At 41.0% G+C, this 19,407-nt stretch overlaps 1 protein-coding gene across 1 annotated transcript in view; it reads left to right on the forward strand.

Moving 5' to 3' along the window:
• LOC105462585 (CD151 antigen-like) overlaps positions 1-19,407 on the forward strand; it is a 107,750-nt gene that overhangs the window by 7,140 nt on the left and 81,203 nt on the right. The window lies entirely within an intron of this gene.

Here is a 19,407-nt window from a genome sequence, read left to right on the forward strand (position 1 = left end):
TATCCCCTGTGTGCCTTGTCGACTCAGTGAGAGAGAAAGAGAGAGAGATTGCAGCGGCGCCCGATGTTACGGCTGCTGCTGGTTAACAGTCGCTTCGGGTGGCAGCGATTACGCTCGTTCCGGTGTCGCGTATTTCGTGGACGCCGTTATCCGTACATTGTCGTCGTCGTCATCATCGGGGATCGCCATTCGCGTCGCAGGTGCAAATTCGTCTCGCATTCATCGTGAAATTAGGAATGACGGATGCGTTCCGACACACGCCGAGTTGTTTGCGCTGAGTTAGTCACTGTTCAATCAAGATGGCTTGTTTTTACTGCTCTCCCTCTTCTGCAAATCTATAGGCCTTGTTTGACCAGCTTCAGCGCCAATTATATGCTTATCTCCTCTGAAAGAAATAGGCTTTGAATGTGTTTGGCATTGATGTTTCAATGCCAAACACATTGCTTCGTTATATATATCGTAATTTCCCTTATCGCGAAATTAAGAATGATAGATGCGGTCTGACACGCGCTGAACTGTTTGCGTCGAATTAGCCACTGTTCAATCAAGATGGCTTATTTTTTACGGCTTTGCTCCCTTTTGCAAATCTATAGGCCTGCTTGATACCCTCCTCCCTCTCCTTCGGTGACAATTATACTTATCTTCTCTGACAATAAGTGTATAATAGGCTTCGATTATGTTTGGCATTGGTGTTTCAATGCTTTTTGTATATATCGTAATTTTCTCTCTTTCTCTCTCCTTCCTTTTCCTTTCTGTATTCTTTATCTATAATACTTATGGGCTTATTATTTTTTCCAGTTAAAGCGCGCCAGTACCGTGCATATTATTCATTCGCCGGTCAATCATGACGAGGCAAATTGAGCTCTTGGATTATGCATATAGGTATGAGGCGTAACCCAAAAAGACCGATGCCACACAACATCCTCGCAATTCTTCGTTGCGTTATATTAAATTATAAAAAATTTTTAATATAGAGAAATTTATATAAAATTTTTTCGCCGCATACAAATGCGTTCTCTTTTCCAGACTCGCCAGTTTGCGAGAGATAGAATTTCGCCACTGACTGGCTTTGAAACTTATCTCGCACGAATCGATTCGCGGCTCTCTCTCTCCATTCTTGCGTTCATATTTCACGGGAATATAACGATCTCGCGCACAAGAAATTAATTCAATTGTCCTCAGCCGCTCTGTTTTTGAGTAACATTGCGGAACAATCTCGTTATAACGCCGGCAGTCATATCGTGACTCGAGGCGCCATTCGTTTTTTACCTGTTGCGAATGCGAGACAGACGGAGGACGGGGGGAGGGGCGGATAGGTGAAGAGGCGAGCCAGCTAATTTGCCTACGTTGCATTCATTCGTAGCGTTGTTTTTTTTTCTTCTTTTTTTTTTTACTGAAATAATTGCACGGCAGATTGTGCGTCCCCGCGCGAACGGGAGAAAAGTCAATATACACCTCGCGGCTAACGCGGCAACTTTCGTTCCGATATAACGTATCGAAACGCGTGTGCATGTATGTATATGGATGAAGGCGTGGTGATTGGCGCGTGTACGCGAGGAGAACGAGCCCGTAATACTACGTGAGAGTGCCAAGTGTAAAAATGCGCGTGATGACGGTAGGATTAGATCAGGAATTTAAATATCCCGGCGCGGAGTTTCTTTCGCGATCAGAGTTGGCGATCGTAGTTTGATAAATATTTATGACAGGCTTTTATTTTGTGGAGGAAGGGGAGGATCGTTACATCTATAATTTATATCGCGCTATACGTTTCACGCAAAGAAAAAGAGAAACACGGTATAGATGACAGACTCGGAGCTGGCGAAACGCGGCAGCATTTCGTGAACTATAGCCTACACATCTCCGCGGCCACTATTCGCGAGGGAATATAATCCTCAATGAGAATATTAAAAATCAAAAGCGCCCGGCAAAAATAAAAAGTTCCCGCGCGGTCGGCCGCGCACTTCCAATTTCGGACCTTCCGTCCGTATTTGCACGCTGGAATTGCGAAGGTGCCATTCTTGGATACCTCGAACGCGCGGCGTCATTCTTACCCGGTATTGCGCTTAATCTTCTATTCGCCGGAAAATTACGTGACCCGTGTAATACACTCTGTACATACCGGCCGATCACCGCACTTCCGGACACCAATGTAATGAAGTTCCCGAATGGCGCGCGATCTCACCTTTCTCGCCGTCTCTCCCATCGCGAATATCGCGATAAGGTCGCCAGAAGTTCAACGCGCGGAAGTTTCATGAGATGGGAATTTTTTACTTTAAGAAATATTGGAATTGTTTGTTCCTTATACACATCCTTTTTCTGAGATTAACTCTTATCCTGATGGAATGGGTCAGGTTAACGGACAACTGCTAGATATGTGTATTATTTTTAAGAAAACCGCAGGATTGTTTTATCCACGTAATAAAATTTTTATTTGGAAAATGGATGTAACGGAGTACGAAATATATTGATATTTGGGCAATATTCTGGACATTAAATGATCCAAATACTTTCATGTGAAAAAAAAATAAAGAAAAATTTCTTTCGCAGAGAGAAGAAAAATGAAACAGAAGAAAACCTGTTGTTAACAGGCACGATTATAAAACGGATACGTTCGTGATTCATTAACAGCGCGGAGTGCGAGATTTGCTTGTGAATAATGTAAAATAATTGCATAGTCATTGATTGGCCGTGGTTGAATGCCGACGCATGACTCAGTGACAATTAGCATCGTTTGGACTTTGATATTGTCACATAATATAATTTTCTTAAAGCAGCACTCTACTCTCTTCGCACTTCGTTCCTCTCTCGTGAAAAGCAACGAAAAAACAAGGAGAATAATTTTAGACACTTTTTCTCTCAAGCAAGCTCAGCGCCCGCAGCGGGCGACGGATCGCTGAGCTAACGGCTTAATTGTACGTTTAAAGTTTAGACAGTTACGTCGTAACTGCGCGAGGGCGTAAAAGCGACCGGAGCGAACGTTTAAAATTGCGAGGGTTTACGATCGGAAGCGTACCGCGCATCGGTTATTATACATGCCGTGCGTGCGGCAACGTGGATTTAATGATGCATTATCTCGCGCGATAAAGAGAGGCGTTTGTAATATTGCGTCACCTTTCCGTGCACACACACACACAGTATATGCATTCCCGTGTGGGTCGCCGGTCGCACGAGAATGATCGGCCGTGCGCGCGAAGCCGAAGTGAATGTGCGCCCCGCAAAGAGTCGGCTACTCCGCCAACACTGCCGCAAGAAAATTACACGTATCGCGTCGCGTATAAAGCGACGAGTGTGCCTACATTAAAAGGTCTCCCCTTTTTTTTCGTACATTTCATAATAGATTTATCTAGGGCGATGTGCACGAATGCGTGACGGATTTGGTATGCCTGCGCGCGCGGTTCAAATTCACATATGCGTGTAAATCCACACTAAAATGCAATGCGATGCAATGCAATGCGGCATATTCGCACGCAGTATCCACTTTGAGCGAAACAGAGTGTCTCGATCAAAGCGCATTTATTTATTTAACGAGTCCGAGTACACACAGAAAATTTGTGGTTTCCTGCGAATTAAAATGAATGTACTACCTCTCTCTTTCTCTCTTTCTCTCTCTCTCTCTCTCTTCTTCTCTCATTACACATGATAAATTTTCATTGGTCGAACGCGGTAACCAGAATCGCGTAAGATTTATCGCGTTTTGCGTTTGTGATTTCGCGCTTTTGTTTACGCTGCAAAATGTTGCGCCGGTCCCGGTGTAGATTTACCGGGCGATTATCGACTCATTGCTTTATCCTAGTATTTAACAACAAACACGTTTAACAAATCTCGCGCGTTAAACTGATTTATCATTTTCGATTTGCGCATGCAATCATCTCTCACTTTCGTTACTTTCGCTGTTTTCCACATTTAAAATCGTTACACGATGATTTCCGCACAGATTTATTATTATGCAATATTGATTCGTTTTACAATTAAGAATATTGACTTACTGACATTTTGTAATATTTTTTTATGCCGCATTATTGCATGCTCCTTCAGCGATATTCCACGCTTCATCAACGCCGCCTCGTTTTCCGCGATCGTTCCCCTAGACGACACGAATTTCCACCGTCGGCACACTAATTAAAACACATCGCCGTGGTATTTACACCTCATTAATTTTGTCGCTTTTATTTCGATATCTGCGTGAGATCTGCGGATTGTCCGATGGCCGCAGGTAGCCGGCTAATTACGCTAACAACCTTTTTGCGTGCCGTTCGACGTCACGGACTTCTCGTAACCCTTTAAATCTCGCTGATTCGCCGCCTTAAAAGGCAATCCTCCGCCCTCCCCTTTTTTCTTTTCCTTTTTCATCGCTCTCTTGTCCCTCTATGCAAATTTGCGGTACGCTGTCTGGCTTCCTCTAACTGTGCCGCCAATTAAAACACTCCTTTTTCGAACGCAGCAACAACGCGGGATCCAGATTCGATATGTGTATATGGTGTATGTGTGTAAGATCGGATCGCGTAGAGACAAACGCGCCTGCGGGCGCAATAGTTTCGAAAGAGATTTCGAGACTCAAATAAATATTTGACTTTTGAAGTCCAAGCATTTCTCGCTCCTTCCCTTCTCGATCGAGTAATAATTTAACCTTTAAACCACCATGCCCAAAAAAATCACACTAACCACAATGTCGGTCTAACAGACTGTTATTATGCTTCCGCTAATTTTATAAGTTAATTATAATAAAGATGTATGTTTTCTGAATATACTTGTTGATGGGGAAAAGGAAAACTATGTTTTAATGTGAGGGTTAACCAATAAATCTTGTATACAATAGAAATAAAATATATTTAAATGGTGACAAATTGTTGACAAGTAATGTTTCAATAGCGGTCTGTGAGACCGGTACAGTGGTTTAAAGGTTAATATTACATATCAAAGCAAGTTATACGGAAAAACACGCTCATTTTTCTTAAAATGAGATTGCTAGTAGTGAAAATAATAAGATTTCCATTGAAACGTGTATCGCGGGGCTCGTTATACGTATATAGATAAGCTAATTAAACATGGGATTATGAGAGTTATAGGATCTAAGTAGGAGTTACACGACAAGACCTTTTAAATGCTCGTGGCATTGTGAAATTTTACGAACAAAGTTAACGCGGGCGGCTTCGCGTCGTGCATGGCGAGCACGTTTTACGACGTGTCTCGGCATCCCCTTTGTGCCGCGAAACTTTTCAGTATTTTCCGATATATGCGTGGCAGACGAGAGGGGGGGGGGAAGGGGAAGGAGAGAAGGATATGCGCGTTGCGGAGATGCATGATACTAATACGACTTGCATAGTTTACATATTCATGCAGATCCGCCGGCTAGACTCTCTCGCTCTTTCCGCGTGGATAGGCAATGAAAGGGCTTTTTTTTACGGCTTCCACTTGAAAATATCGTCTAGGCGAAATCAAGCTGCTTTCTCATCTCTCTCTCCATTGGACTGGTCGTATCTCTTTGATATTTATTTCCCGATTTTGTCGCGGCGGCGCTTCGCGAATTTCTGCGGAAAATGTAATGTGAAAAAAATTTGGACATATAATTCGAACATAAAAAAAGCTCTTTATTAAAAAAAATGAGATTGATCCACGTGTATGTATATATGGAAAAAAATGCAAAAAATTTGCGGCATTTTAGATACGGTCATTTTGATATTCCTTCACTCGTGGGTAAAATTCCGTGCGTATCAGGCACGCCAAAGGTGAGCTTATAATTAATATAAATATTTTTCCACGATCGCGCCGCAGATCTTGAGAAACGTCACGTTGCATTAGCACACCGATTATGCAACGCGGATTGTAAAGCGATAATTACGTTCCGTGAATTACAACGGGAATCCAATTAAAGCACTTAAATTATCGTTAATCCTAACGTAATATCAATTACACTTACGGGCGCGCAACTGCAGTCCCGTTGGAGCGCAATGGGAGGATATGATCGCAATTAATGGGGCAGCGAGTTTACATCTCGTAAAGACGGGCTTCCGTTCGGCAAAGGGTAAACCTAATTAAGTGTTATACACGCACGTGTGGAAAACATCGCTCTCAATATAAATGCACGCATTGCGTGTCGCGGTGGAATATATAAATGCGTAATGAATTTATATAAGCCAGCGATTCGTACACAGCCGTATGTGGCCGCGTGCGAAATTTAATATATTTTCGATCTCGTCGTCCCGAAACTTCATAAATAATTCCGCTGAATAATTCAAACGTCGCGTCCGAAGTTTAGCGAACCGAAAGTGTTGTACACCGCGAGAATCCGTGCGTGGGCGCGTTAAACGAAAGTTAAGGCCCACGTGCCGTGAGACGCGGAACAACAAACGATGTATCGATGATCGATTCCTTCCTCCCATTCCCCGATGCCCATTTTTCAACGATAGAGTTTATTTGATGGAAAGTAAATAGACATTTTTCGTAATTATTGCTAATAATCAAATTATATATTATTGTATATTGTTAATTAATTTGAAAGCAAATGAATTAAACCGAGGAATATTTTAATGTTGGATATTATCCAGATGTACGACATTTTATGGCGAGATTGAATCAACTCTCTGAAGTTTTAATGATAAAAAGAGAGCGGGTACTTTGAAAGGTTCCAAACTTTAATTACGACGCGCGATCTCGTTGCAATTTCGTACACTTTGATCGTGAGTAATGTCATTAGATGGAATTAATCTCTACCCACGATCAAGTATTCCGAGCTCTTCGTGCGCGAACTTTTCATTTTTATGCAAATGGCAATTGTCTCGTAGTGTTAAAAATGACAGAGTAAGAAAGAATGAAGATTACTTTAAATACATTTCGCGCATCGGCGACAATGAAAATTGAGTTAAACGAAGTTTTACCAAAGTATAAATTAATTCATTTAAATAAAGCGAAGCGAAATCAATACGAGAGAAAAGAGTCAGGAAGGGGTACGGTCAGACAAAATTAATTGAAGATCGGAAGCGCCGCCGGAGTCTAATTTATAAGCTACTTTTTAATTCAGTTCATTCGAGTCACGTGCAGAACATTATACGTCATTTATCGCGAAATTAATATTTAATTGCAGCGAAAGTGTATTAAAACTGTAACGAGTGTAATCTCTTAAACTAAAATTCTACAGAAAAATATGAATATCATCATATTTGCCCGGATTTTACGTGCAAAATACAATACAAAATATAATAATAGTATAAATTATATATGTAATGTTTACATATAAATACGACTTGTTATAAAAACATATTTATTTATTCTCTTACCCGAAATATACATTTCGATTTTTGCATAGCATTGAATTTTGATGTTATATATCCACAGTTGTTTTTAGTGACAAATATGTTACATCCTTGTTTGAAGCAATTTTTTTTAATGTGATTTTTGAGTAATATATATTTACTATGAATGAGTTGAGTAAACATTTATTACTTTATCAATCATTAAAAGTCTGGGAAACTTAATTTTTTTTTAGTTGCGTCACTTTCGAAGCAAGAAGGCGATCACGTAAGGATCTATCTAATCTCTAATCGATTGGGGGGGACACCATGAAATATCGATACGGCATCAAGATAGATACGCCAATAAACTTGCGCAACGACGTAGCAAATTAAATTATAATTCGCAGAAAAAGCGCATAGTGCAGGTGCGCCGAGAACGCACTGACATACGACGTCGGCCCGTAAACATTATAATGACCGAGCGTCAAGTTGACCGTTCGCTAGCATTTACTGCTGATAAATAGCGCCGCGACTAATGCTCTTCCCTTACGGCCATGCATTCTCCAGATCGCACGCGCGCGGAAATCCATCGCATGGAAAACGTCTCAATATCCCGCGCACGTGTGTCGGAAAAGTGTCCACCTTCGGCCGTCAGCTAATAGTCTAGCCCACGCACGCACGTACGCACGCACGGACAGACGCACGTGCGTGGGCCGTGTGCGTGGCCGGTACCTGCGTTCTGATTACCAGGACGAGGACCAGTTCACCACAGGGATATCCGGGCGTGCATCGAGATTTCGCGTATGGCTGCGTTTTCGCGCTCACACGATCGCGCTTTCGCGCCGGCGACAGGCAGGACTCGGCTGATGCTCCGCATCGGCTAATAGATACGTTGGCATAAATCTGACCGCCGTATATGTGTGTAGCGGCGCGTATATGCGCGTAATGCGCGCCAGTTCGCGCTCGCTCTTGCTTCCCCGTCCGTATCTCGACCTGTCCACGCGTTGCATTAATTCAAAGTTCCGTCCTCGCAATGTTCTCTCGGGGGAGAGATGTGTCAGCTGTTGTCACATATAATGAGCGATTGACCGAAAGTTGTCCCCCCGTAAAGTTTCCAGTTCGGCGGAGGTAAATGATTGACAATCCCGTTTGTTCGCGGCATGATGGAGCCGCAGAGACGTGAAACGTAACGTTTGATGGTTGTGTTATCGGAATTTTTAAATTATTATCTAGTATACTATCGAGATTATTTTTTTAACAGTACATACCGTACGCTACATTATTGCGAAAATATTTCGACACTGGCTATTGTTAATCGTCACATTTGTGAAATGTTTTTGTACAAAACGTTAGTGAGTTTCGTTTGTTACTGAAAAAATTTGAATTTTTCAGTATTAATATTTGACATCACTACTAAAAGCAGAGAAGATAAACGAGTATAGAAGCATGGATCTGTATGTCAGAATGTATCACGAACTGGGGTACCCCAGAGATTCTTATAGCATTTTCGGATGGGTTTGATCGCTTCGAGAGCGATTAATAACGTCACATGCTCTTCTCGTCCTCCTCTGTGACGTCATTGACGTCATTAATCGCTTTCGGAGCGATAAAACCCGAAAACGCTATAAGAATCTCTGGGGTACCCCAGCTCGTGATGCATTCTGACATGTATAGAGATCCGTGCTTCTATACTCGTCTATCTTCTCTGCTAAAAGTATCCTACCAAATGCTTGAAAAGCGATTGACTGGTTTATCTCCGAACAATTTATACACTGACAATTTACGTAGTGACGGATACAAGGAGGGGCGGAGGGGGCGGTCGTCCCCCCCAAAACTCTCCAAACAAATTTCGTATATTGGTAAAAGTCGGTTTTAAATAAATTGATAAAAAAAATTATCAGAGATTATTCGAGACTAAATAATGTTCATTCAAATTTTTTTTTAACTAATAAAAAATATTAAAAATAACATTAATGATAATAATAACTTAATTTTGTTATTGAATAATGTACGTCACGTAATAATATATACATTATACGCAGTTCCACCCAGTGTCGGATCTTAATTGGTTTTTTTCCCATCTATTTGATTATTATTCTTTACCTCTTTAAACGAAAAACGGATACTTCCGCTGTGTGTGCGAAATAGAGTTGCAAAAATTTACGCTTAATAAGGTACACAAGTGTCCTCTGTTACCTTTATTTACGGCTTTGTGTTTAAATTTTTATCGCGTGACCTCTTACACGTGGTAAAGTAACGACGCTTTTAATATGTGAATAATATTACGGCAACACGTTTACGGGAAATGTTTCACATGTAGCAGCGGGTGATGAATATTAAAAGCATTTCCGCGGGGCGCACGGCAAGACTGACACGCGCAACTCTCGGCTAGAGACCTTTTCCATGATTCTCGATAGACTATTACTTCCGGTCATTGGTTCTTGCGTCGGTTTAATTGACAACGTGTCGAATCGCGTCGTGAATCAGCGGATCGAGTGTACGAACGAATGAGAGAATAGAGAGCCATTAAACAGAGAAAAATCTGCCCGCCCTGTTCGCACGCCCGTTTGAACGTGACGCGCGATTTTCCGTTTTTCACGATGAAAACCCTTTTCGAGGAATTGAAAATATTCGTTAATTGGATGTTGCTAATGACGATGGAATAAAAGAAAGAGAGAGAGAGAGCAAAAGCGTACGCGCACGCGGGCAAATATTCGGTACAATCAACGCTTCGTTTCCGACTCGACGATTTTTTTAAGAGTTTCTCGCAGCGAAAATTATCCTTTCCTCTATACGGTGTGTTAAATCTTAACGAAAAGACTGTTATGAACAATATTGTATTTGCGAAAGGGAACAAATGAGAGGAGAGAGGTCGATGCTCTCGGTATCTAATCTCGTTTGTAAATGCGATTATTAAAAGAACATGGATTCGCTTTCCTTCATCCGATTATGACTCCGTTTGTAACGCGTATTAAGTAATTAATTTTTTCGTAACACAATTAGATTAAATATTAAGCACGGGAAAAAACGAAAGAGACTGATCTTTCCTTGTGTTTTCTCGCGTGGAATCGGTTTATGCGTACTTATCTTGCTATAAAATGAAATAGGAGAACGAATTTTCAATTCTCCACGAAGTTACAGATGCAACCTGCTGTGCTCGCTATACTAAAGCAAATGATTTTTATTTTATATTAATACAATAAAAAACACTTATATTATATTATTAAGTACATAAAAAATACATTTGTATATTTGTAAAATATACGTATATCTATAAAAAAAAAACTTTTGAATTTGACGACTTACAAAACAGTTAATAATTGAAAAAGGTTTGCTGCGACGATGGACTAATCCATATTTCATATTTTATAAAATCAAAGAAAAATGGACTCTAAAGTTTATCACTTTGACTTTAGAGTTCCATTTCCTCCGTTGTTACAAAATGTGTTAAGTCCATGGCACATAGAAAAATGTAAAACAGTAAGTGAATCGGCCAATCACAGAGAAACAGAACGTAAGATTGCCTTCATTCTCTATACTGTGATTAACTGATTTGCTTACTGCTTACGTCTTACTTTACGTTTTTCTATATGCCATGGACTTAAGTAACTCACCGTTGTAGCAAACCTTTCAGTTATTCCTTCCAGCACTAAATTATATTTTGCATTTCTCTGCGCCTTCCAATCGAGATAAATATTTATAATTGTTTGCTTCTGGAGATTTACTCCGTATAAATTCATAGAAAATCTCCTAAAAATGTCACAGCCGTTATCCTGACGTCGATTAAACAACCATGACCGCACCGTTCTTCAGTTCACCACGATTATCGTTGTTGTTCATTCACGTCGAAGCATCGTGGCGGGATATAGGGTCCGTCTACGGGCGGATGGTAACCCTCCTCCTCTAGGAGAATCGTACGTTAGACTCTCAGATATTTATACCTGCTGGAAAATAAAACCTGTCGAGATTCTTCTGAAAGGACAGAATTACGTGGCCGGGCGAACCCGGCGTGCCGGTGGGCCTCTCATAATCTTCAGGTAGTGAAGATGGGTCGAGGGAGGAGAGCGCGTCAGGGTTAAGTGTAATGTTCCCCTCCTCTCCCTCCCCCTCCCCTGGCCCGGCAAACGCGGGCGCGAGAAATCACCGTGTCGTAGCAACGTATACGTTGCTCCTCTCCATTCGAATTGAAGGCGACATCTGAGTGACACGAAGTTTGTGGAGAGGAGCTACGGTAATTCATATCTGAACTCTGTAAAACAACTTGCGCGGACGGCATCAGTATGCGTACAAGCAATTCAATTAGCAACCAGCCAGGTATTAATCTGAATACAGGACGAAGTTCGTCAAACTTTTTTTCACGCATTTTCTGTTAATCTATTTGAAACATCTTTGTAATCTAGTTTATAAATTATATTTTTGGTATAAATATATCTACGTACATCATATATCATACTTAATAAAAATTTACAAAATAAAAAAGGGTTAAGTTTTCAAATAAAAGTTTTTAAAAGGTTACAATAATTTGTATCTTTCAGTAGAGTTTGATATTTTTCATGTAGCGAGCATAAATCATTACTTTTTTCCGGGATGAGTAATGGATGGGTTATCGCTTTTATTCACCAATGTTAATTGCGACACGAGCTACGAGAGTAAGGTCGTAGTTAAATCATATTTCAAAGTGCCACGAAGAGACGTGTCTCGCGATGAGGAAGAATCACCTGTTACGCCTTCCAAATCCGCGGGGAATTTTCTTTCCGACCGTTCGGATTCTTTCATAGACGTTACTCGCGTCTCCGCCTCCGGGGTGTTCGTACCTTGAAACTTGAATTTTTCACTCGGAACGTTATTTCTCCGCATATATATATATAATCTCGCATATATACATATACATAGTCTCGCACACACATGCCATTCGTTAGAGACCGACGCTCTGTTGGCACTCTGTTCTTTCATGGAAATGGTTCTAACCTCGGAGGAGTACTAGAGACATCTCTTCTGTTCGGCGACCCAATCGTGGGAACGACCTCATGGCGCACGGTTATGCTAAACAGCACAGCTATCTCTTTTTAATACCTCTCACTCTTGCCCTCTAATTTTCCAATTCAAACTATTAATTATTATTCTACATTTACCTATTTTTCCTTCATTCACACAAATCATCAAGTTTCTCGCTACATCCAATTCCCTTGCAAAATAAATACAAAAGCATTTGTTTTGTTCCCCTAAATTGAGTTGTAATAATTTGAAATTCCGCTGTGTGACGAATATATAAATAATTGCTCGTTTTTAGACTAACAAAACTAAATTAAATATAAGGTAGTCAATAACTATGAATAATTAATTATACGCATATTGTTTATTATTTTGTCGGAAGCTATAGAATTTGGAATATCGAAATTATACAAACATTAATACTAATTATAGTTATAAATAACTTACTTTATGTTAAATGGTGAATATTTCGCGTGTAATCAAATAGCCTCTGTGTAAAACTTCTTTTAACGCTTTGAATATCCAGTTGATTTTGGCATTGCGCTTAATAAATAACATAATAACAATAATAATATAATGTGTATATATTATTATAATATAATATATTATTAGTGTATAATAAATTATTTTAATGCTTTATTATATTTTAATATTATTTACATTGTTTTTCTTTTAATACTTTAAATACTTAATAAAAAATTATTTTTAATCGGGTGAATAAAACCGTCACTCATAAATAAGTGACGACATTGTGAATTTTATTAATAAGACTGTCACTCAAATATGAGTGACATCGCAGTGTCAAAAGCGTTCATTTAGATCTTGGTACAAGTGTTACAACATTTGACATTATTAGACCACTTCTCTCAGATCTACATACTCCTACGAGTATACCACTTTTTGTAGGGAAATATACCTGATACGCGAAAGCGTCGTCACTCTGACGACGTGAAAAACGTCGTGAAAGTACCACATTAAAAAGCATCACGCGCAAGCCATTGATTTGTATTTTGAAGTCGACATCTCTCATATCAGCCGACTTTTCGTCGGCATCGCCTGGCAACATTCTATCCTCTTATCGCGTACAGAAAGTATTGAGATATATAAGTGAAATGTCTCTTACGAGTGACGCCCACGTATACGTGTTTATTACGATCAAGTACTTTTTGAAATTTCTAGCATAATTTTTCTTCATCTATAAATTGAGAAAACGTCACTTAATCTTGCAAAAAAAAAGAAATTTAAAAACTTTATAAGAATGTTTCATTTAAATGACGTAATGTGACAGTACAAAATTAAACGTTTCGCTAATCCACAGCTTTCGATCTTGTCCACGACGTATGTGACATCGACGTTCACGGGATGCGAATTTAAGTGCTATTATTAATTGAGGTGTTATACGGGCGTCGCGCGTCGCGCTTTGGTGCACGGCTATGGCGTCAACCTTCTGTTAAGCCGTTTATAGTCGCTAAAGCGCATTAAGACACATGGCAGGAAGCTATATCTCGTCTTTTGAGCGTGAAGTTACCTCGGTTACGCCAACTACTGGTTCCGGTGGCAAACTTGCCACCGGTCGTTGAGCTTCATTAGCCCGACCGCATACGTTAAATCCTAATTAGCCTCATTTACTCCGGCCTCGCCGATTAAGATCGCACGCCTTGTAGCAAAGGCCGTGCGCACAACTTCGTCACAAAAGATCGAAGTGCACGCCGCGCCAAAGTGATTAATCCTCCACTCCTTGTCCACTCCTCGTCCTTCTCGAGGATTCTGCTTTTCAGTACTCGCGCGAGTAAACAACTGCAATTATAAGTCGAATTTGAATTTAAGTTAAGACATTTCCTTTTGGTTACAGGACTATATATAATTCGCCTTGAACTTTCTTGTTATTTATCGCTACCGACCAGCTAGTGATTTCTTAATAGCCTTTCCGATATCCAATTATTACAAGTCAGACTAGATTCAGAGTAGGAGTAAACTGCATCGACAAGAATCTGTCGTTGTTGTCGCACTAACCACGCCCGGAAATTGAGCAACCATTACTTAGTCACGTTAGTACGTTGGAAAATTAATTTTACATTACGACTACTTCGATCGTCCTAACTTTCCTTCCTCATCTATCTTACATCGAAATAAAATGAATGAGAAAATGTTATCGGCGTTACACGGATGTAACGTGTACATATGTAAATACATATAGCTTTGCAGATAAATACTTAACCGTAGATAAATTTATCGAGCTATGTTGAGCGCGTCCCCTGCGGCTCCGCTACTTCTTGTTCCGCGCGAGTTCGGACATCATCGATGTCGATCATCGGAGAGAAAACATCAGTTGCCAATCGTTGCCTTACGTAGAGATCACGAGAGAGAACACGAGCAGCGACTAATAATACGTCGTGAGTCACGAATGCGAATCGTGACACAAGGCCCCAATATCGCAATACACGGCGAGCCCTTTGTCGATCCTTACGCAATCCTTTATCGTTGCTCTCCTTCTAAACGTCTCATATTTCGCAGAACTGAAATTCGAAACGTCGAAAAATCGAGCCCCGTCGCCTCAGCGCGTGGGAGTTTGTGATTTCGCATTACACAAACGCGAAGTACTTTTCCGTATAGTGTCGAAACATAATAATGGGGGAGAAACGTATAGTTTTAAGGAAATATTAAAAATTTGCGTAAAAAAAAGAGGAACACATATAAATTACCGGACCGCACGCTTATACGTATCGCCGCGGCGAGCCGGGATATAAACCGGTTCGCCGCTATTTCTGTATTACTCGCGCGGAGCGCGGCGAGATGGCGACGCTAAATTAATTAAACCATCCGTGGCGATCGAGAGAAAAATTACCGCGTCGTAAATGCCCGACCTGCCGCCGCGGCCCGACGCAGCGAGCACGTACTCGCTTGCACTCGCGCGACGCCGCTCGTAATTAAGAATTCCCCCGACGAATCAATTAAGCTCAGGTCGTGGTAAACGATATTATTTCAGCAGACGCGCCGATAAACAGCCGGTGCCACACGCGCTAATGGCGCGCGCGTGCTAATGACAGCTCCTTAATGCAGTACAATAGACATCACTTATCCGCATGCATAGACGGTGGAGATCCGGTTCTCAATGGAGAGACCTCGCGATTCGGGGTACCTCGTGCTTTATCCCAATGCCATTTCCATTTTGCTAATCACACACGGCCACGTCGCGTCGGTGCCGCGCGCACGCACACGGTAACGGACGCGACATCTAATCCCGCTCGTCCCACTTCTCAAATGAATCGTGTCCCTTTGCTCTTTATTCAATGGAAGGGTCGCGCCTCGTCAAAGTGGCACCGATTGCCTCAATCACGCTCCCCGGTGTTTCACGCGCTCGGTATACATACTCGCGCTCGTACTCGCACACTCCGTGACGGCGGATACGCGAATTCGTGAACGCTTATCATGAGCTCTGTCTCTGTGGATCATTGATTCAGCCGATTAGGCAGCCGCGAAGATTATACGGGCTCCGCGACAATTGGACGCGCTGGAATCCCGGTACGTTAGTCCGATCCGGATTGATCGCTTTATTGTGCCGGATATGACAGACACCGTTACGAACGGCACGATTAATTGTGAATGTAACGTTACGCAATGCGGGCAAAGAGAAATTTGAATCAAGTCGTCGAATCAGTTCATCTCATAGTACAAGATGTGCGAATGACGTTAAAATTTTTACAAACTCTGTTCTGTAACTCACAAAAATGTAAAGAAGTGAAGAAAATCCCTGCTGACGGGAGACGAGTGCATAAACACGGTTGTCTCGCGACGCGTTAATTAATTTATCTATCAAAAAAATTTGTTGGTATTCCAATTTAATTAAATATCTGCACGGCGATCGTGTATCGTATATTTGTATATATAAAGCCAATTCGTGAATGCGGGAAAGGAAAAGGAAAACATAAATTATCGTTATGATTTATAAAATATATTAATAATCTCGTAGTCGGGAGCTCTTCATTAATACGCTTTAAATGTGCACGTCGCAAAAATTCATCGCACTATATATTAATATTAAAATAGTCGCATATATATGTATTCTACACGCTATTTCTAAGTAATTCTATGACTATACGGCTACACAATATTGTTATTATTATTACGTAAAAGGAAAGTTTATTTTTTGTAGAAAAAGAAAAAAAAACCAAGATTGTTCTTATCGCGATACGTATCTTTAAACAGCCATTGAAAGTTGCATTTTAGGTGCGAATATCCTTGGGACCGATGTCGCCGGATGTGTCCCGATGTTAATAGAATACTTGCTATCCGGTGCCACACGGCCGGCCGATGGCCGGGTATTAGCAATGTAAGTGGATTGCACCCCGGGGTCTGCTTGCACTACCCCACTGAAATTTCTCCCGCTCGAGGCGGGTCGAAATCCCACATAACGCAGTTATCTCCCTGCCATTGGCCGGCCAAATTACGGCGAAGTGTCCGCCGCATTGTTAGACAACATAGCGCCGTCGGTATAGTCTCCTTTTCTGAATTGACCTCGGTTATGACTTCGCAGACCGGCGTTGAATATGCTCGTGATAAGCGCGCCGTTTCGGAGCGACTGTCGCGCATGAGTTTGGTTATTAATTAAACGTCGTGTCTCGAAGGAGAGAAAGAGAGAGACAGAGAGAGAGAGGGAGAGAGGGAGGGAGAGAAATTCAGAATGGAGAGAACAAGACGTGGACGCGATAATCGTTACAAAAAATTTAATATCGAAAGTTTGCTCATGGATTAGGACACGCGGCAAGGCTGATTGCCGGCTTAATAGACGCTGTTAGAGGGAAACGTATCTTAAGTGGGAACGATAACCGCGCACGGCAAAGAATTGAATGGGAAAATGTCGACTGATAAAGAGCCCGCACCGAGCAATCGCGTTCGAGCGAGCCGCCGCCGTCCCCACGACGGATATCCGCGTTTACTTCGTTAAGTGAAATCGTCTTCGAATTTCCTGTCGAATGGAAGGGCAATCAGACGGCTTAGAAACACAGAAACCTCAATCCCCGTAACGAAAGAGACCAATATAACGTACTTTTGATAGATTTAACTTTATTTCCAGCGAATACAATAGCGTCGGTAATCAAAATTGAAATATCTACGAAGAAATTTCTTTCTCCGCTAAATTCTTCATTATAAGCCACGATTAACGTTTTTTTGATTAATTGCTTACATTTGTATTACATTGTATTTTTATTTTACTTCACTTCTCACTCTTCCCCTTTCTTTCCACGTTCATCCCTCTATTTTGCTATTCTTCATAATCTTATAATCCCGCAATGCGTTGCGTGTGCTAAACGAGTTTGCATTCGGAGAATTAAATGAATAATAAAATGTAATCGGATTTTACGTCGGTTCTTCGGTGGTGTGTGGAAGCGGGAAAGAGCGCTAACTCAGAATCCATCAGACATGCCCGCCGGTCAATAGCTCGCGCTCGTTTTGCCGACGCAAAATGAGAGAAATCCATTGGTTAAAAGCCGTAGAAACGCAGTGTATAGCGGTGGCCGCGATACGTATCGCCGTCGTCGGGCGTCGCGGAAAAATTGGAGCCGGTCCACGAAAGTTTCTTCCCTCTCTCCCTTTCTCCCCCCCGCCTTCTTTCCCTTGAAACGATCGGCGACTCGTTTGTGTGCAGCTTTCGAAATTGCACCGGGAATTTCGCTGAAGAAACACAATAGAGACCGTCTCTCCTTCGGAGAGAGAGAAAGAGAGAGAGAGAGAGAAAGAGCCGAGCTTTGGCTAAGATCTTAAACCTGCTCCGCTATCTCCACTGGGAACGATCCTTCCTGATAAATCACATTACCGTGAAAATTTCCGTTATAAAACAAATGTACATCAAATAAAAAAAATTGGGCGCGTTTGGATGCGCCAAGTGTCGAAGGATACGTACACGCAAAGAACGATTCTTCTGAAGCATCTGAAAATTTAGGTAGATACAGATCTGAAAATAAATTTTGTTGGATCATTAAAATAATTATATAGAAAATTATACATAAAATAAACATGTATAGGTCTCAAGCGCATGACGAGCAATACTGTGAAAAAGTTTTGGCATTCTAATAACTAGGTTGAGTGCTCCACAAAATTATTTTGATATATACGCCAAAAAAATTATTTTCTTCTCTGTATTTAGCTAAATTTTTAGATAATTTAGTAAAAAACGTTCTTTCCATAGTGCAGGGTGTATCTTATATAGCGCCCATTAATTATGTAACGTTATTCCTTGTAAAACTGAGCTCTTGAACTATTTTTTTCTACAATGACGCGATTATTATTCCAGTAATTACCACTCTTCATTGAGCATTATAGAAAAAAATTATTCTTAAATAGCGCTTATTAATCATATAGTGCTATTCCTTAAAAAAATGAATCAAAAGTTTTAAATCATTTTTTTTTTTATAACGTTCAATGAAGCTGTAATTAGCTGCAGTATAGTTATTGCTTCATTGTTCTTTGTAGAAAAAAATGATTCAGGATTTTTCAACTTGGTTCTTTACAAGGATTAACGATATATAATTAATGGCGGTATTTAAAGTACCCCCTGTATAATTAGGAAATACACTGCATGTAATAATATATAAATTAATTGGAATAAATTAAAAGGTACTGAACAAGAGAAATCTTATTAAGGTCTAACAAATGTGATTTATACGTCCACGCGTTCGATCGTTTTCCTTTAAAATACTTCCCTTTACCTCGCCTTACATCTTTCGTAGCTTGCCTGGCACGGCAAGTAGATAGCTGATTGATTAAAATGACCGTCGATCTGCTACTGAATCCATGCTGTGCTTCCGCCCGTTCTCTTCGTACGAAAACTGGTGTGTACGCTCAGCCGCTAACAGGGAAACTGCATTTCCGCACAGCCGGCGGTCGAAGCGATGAAAACTTTATTACTCGCTACGGTACGACGATAAAACTGGATCTGACTGCGGCCTGCAGCCCACCGCTCTGCGAAAGATCGGGGTAGATTTTCGGTGAATCGCAAGCGAAATCGATGAAAAGTGAATGCCCGACACCACGCGCGGATATCTAATATTTGGATATCATATAGACTTTTGTCGAGGTAACCGAATGAAGCGGTTGGAAAAGTAAGCTCGGATTATCGTGGGATCTTCTCTGATTTTCTTCTCTCTCTCTCTCTCTCTCTCTCTCTCTCTCTCTCTATATATATATA

Source organism: Wasmannia auropunctata, unplaced genomic scaffold (assembly GCF_000956235.1).
Source record: "Wasmannia auropunctata unplaced genomic scaffold, wasmannia.A_1.0 LD336116.1, whole genome shotgun sequence".
Taxonomy (NCBI): domain Eukaryota; kingdom Metazoa; phylum Arthropoda; class Insecta; order Hymenoptera; family Formicidae; genus Wasmannia; species Wasmannia auropunctata.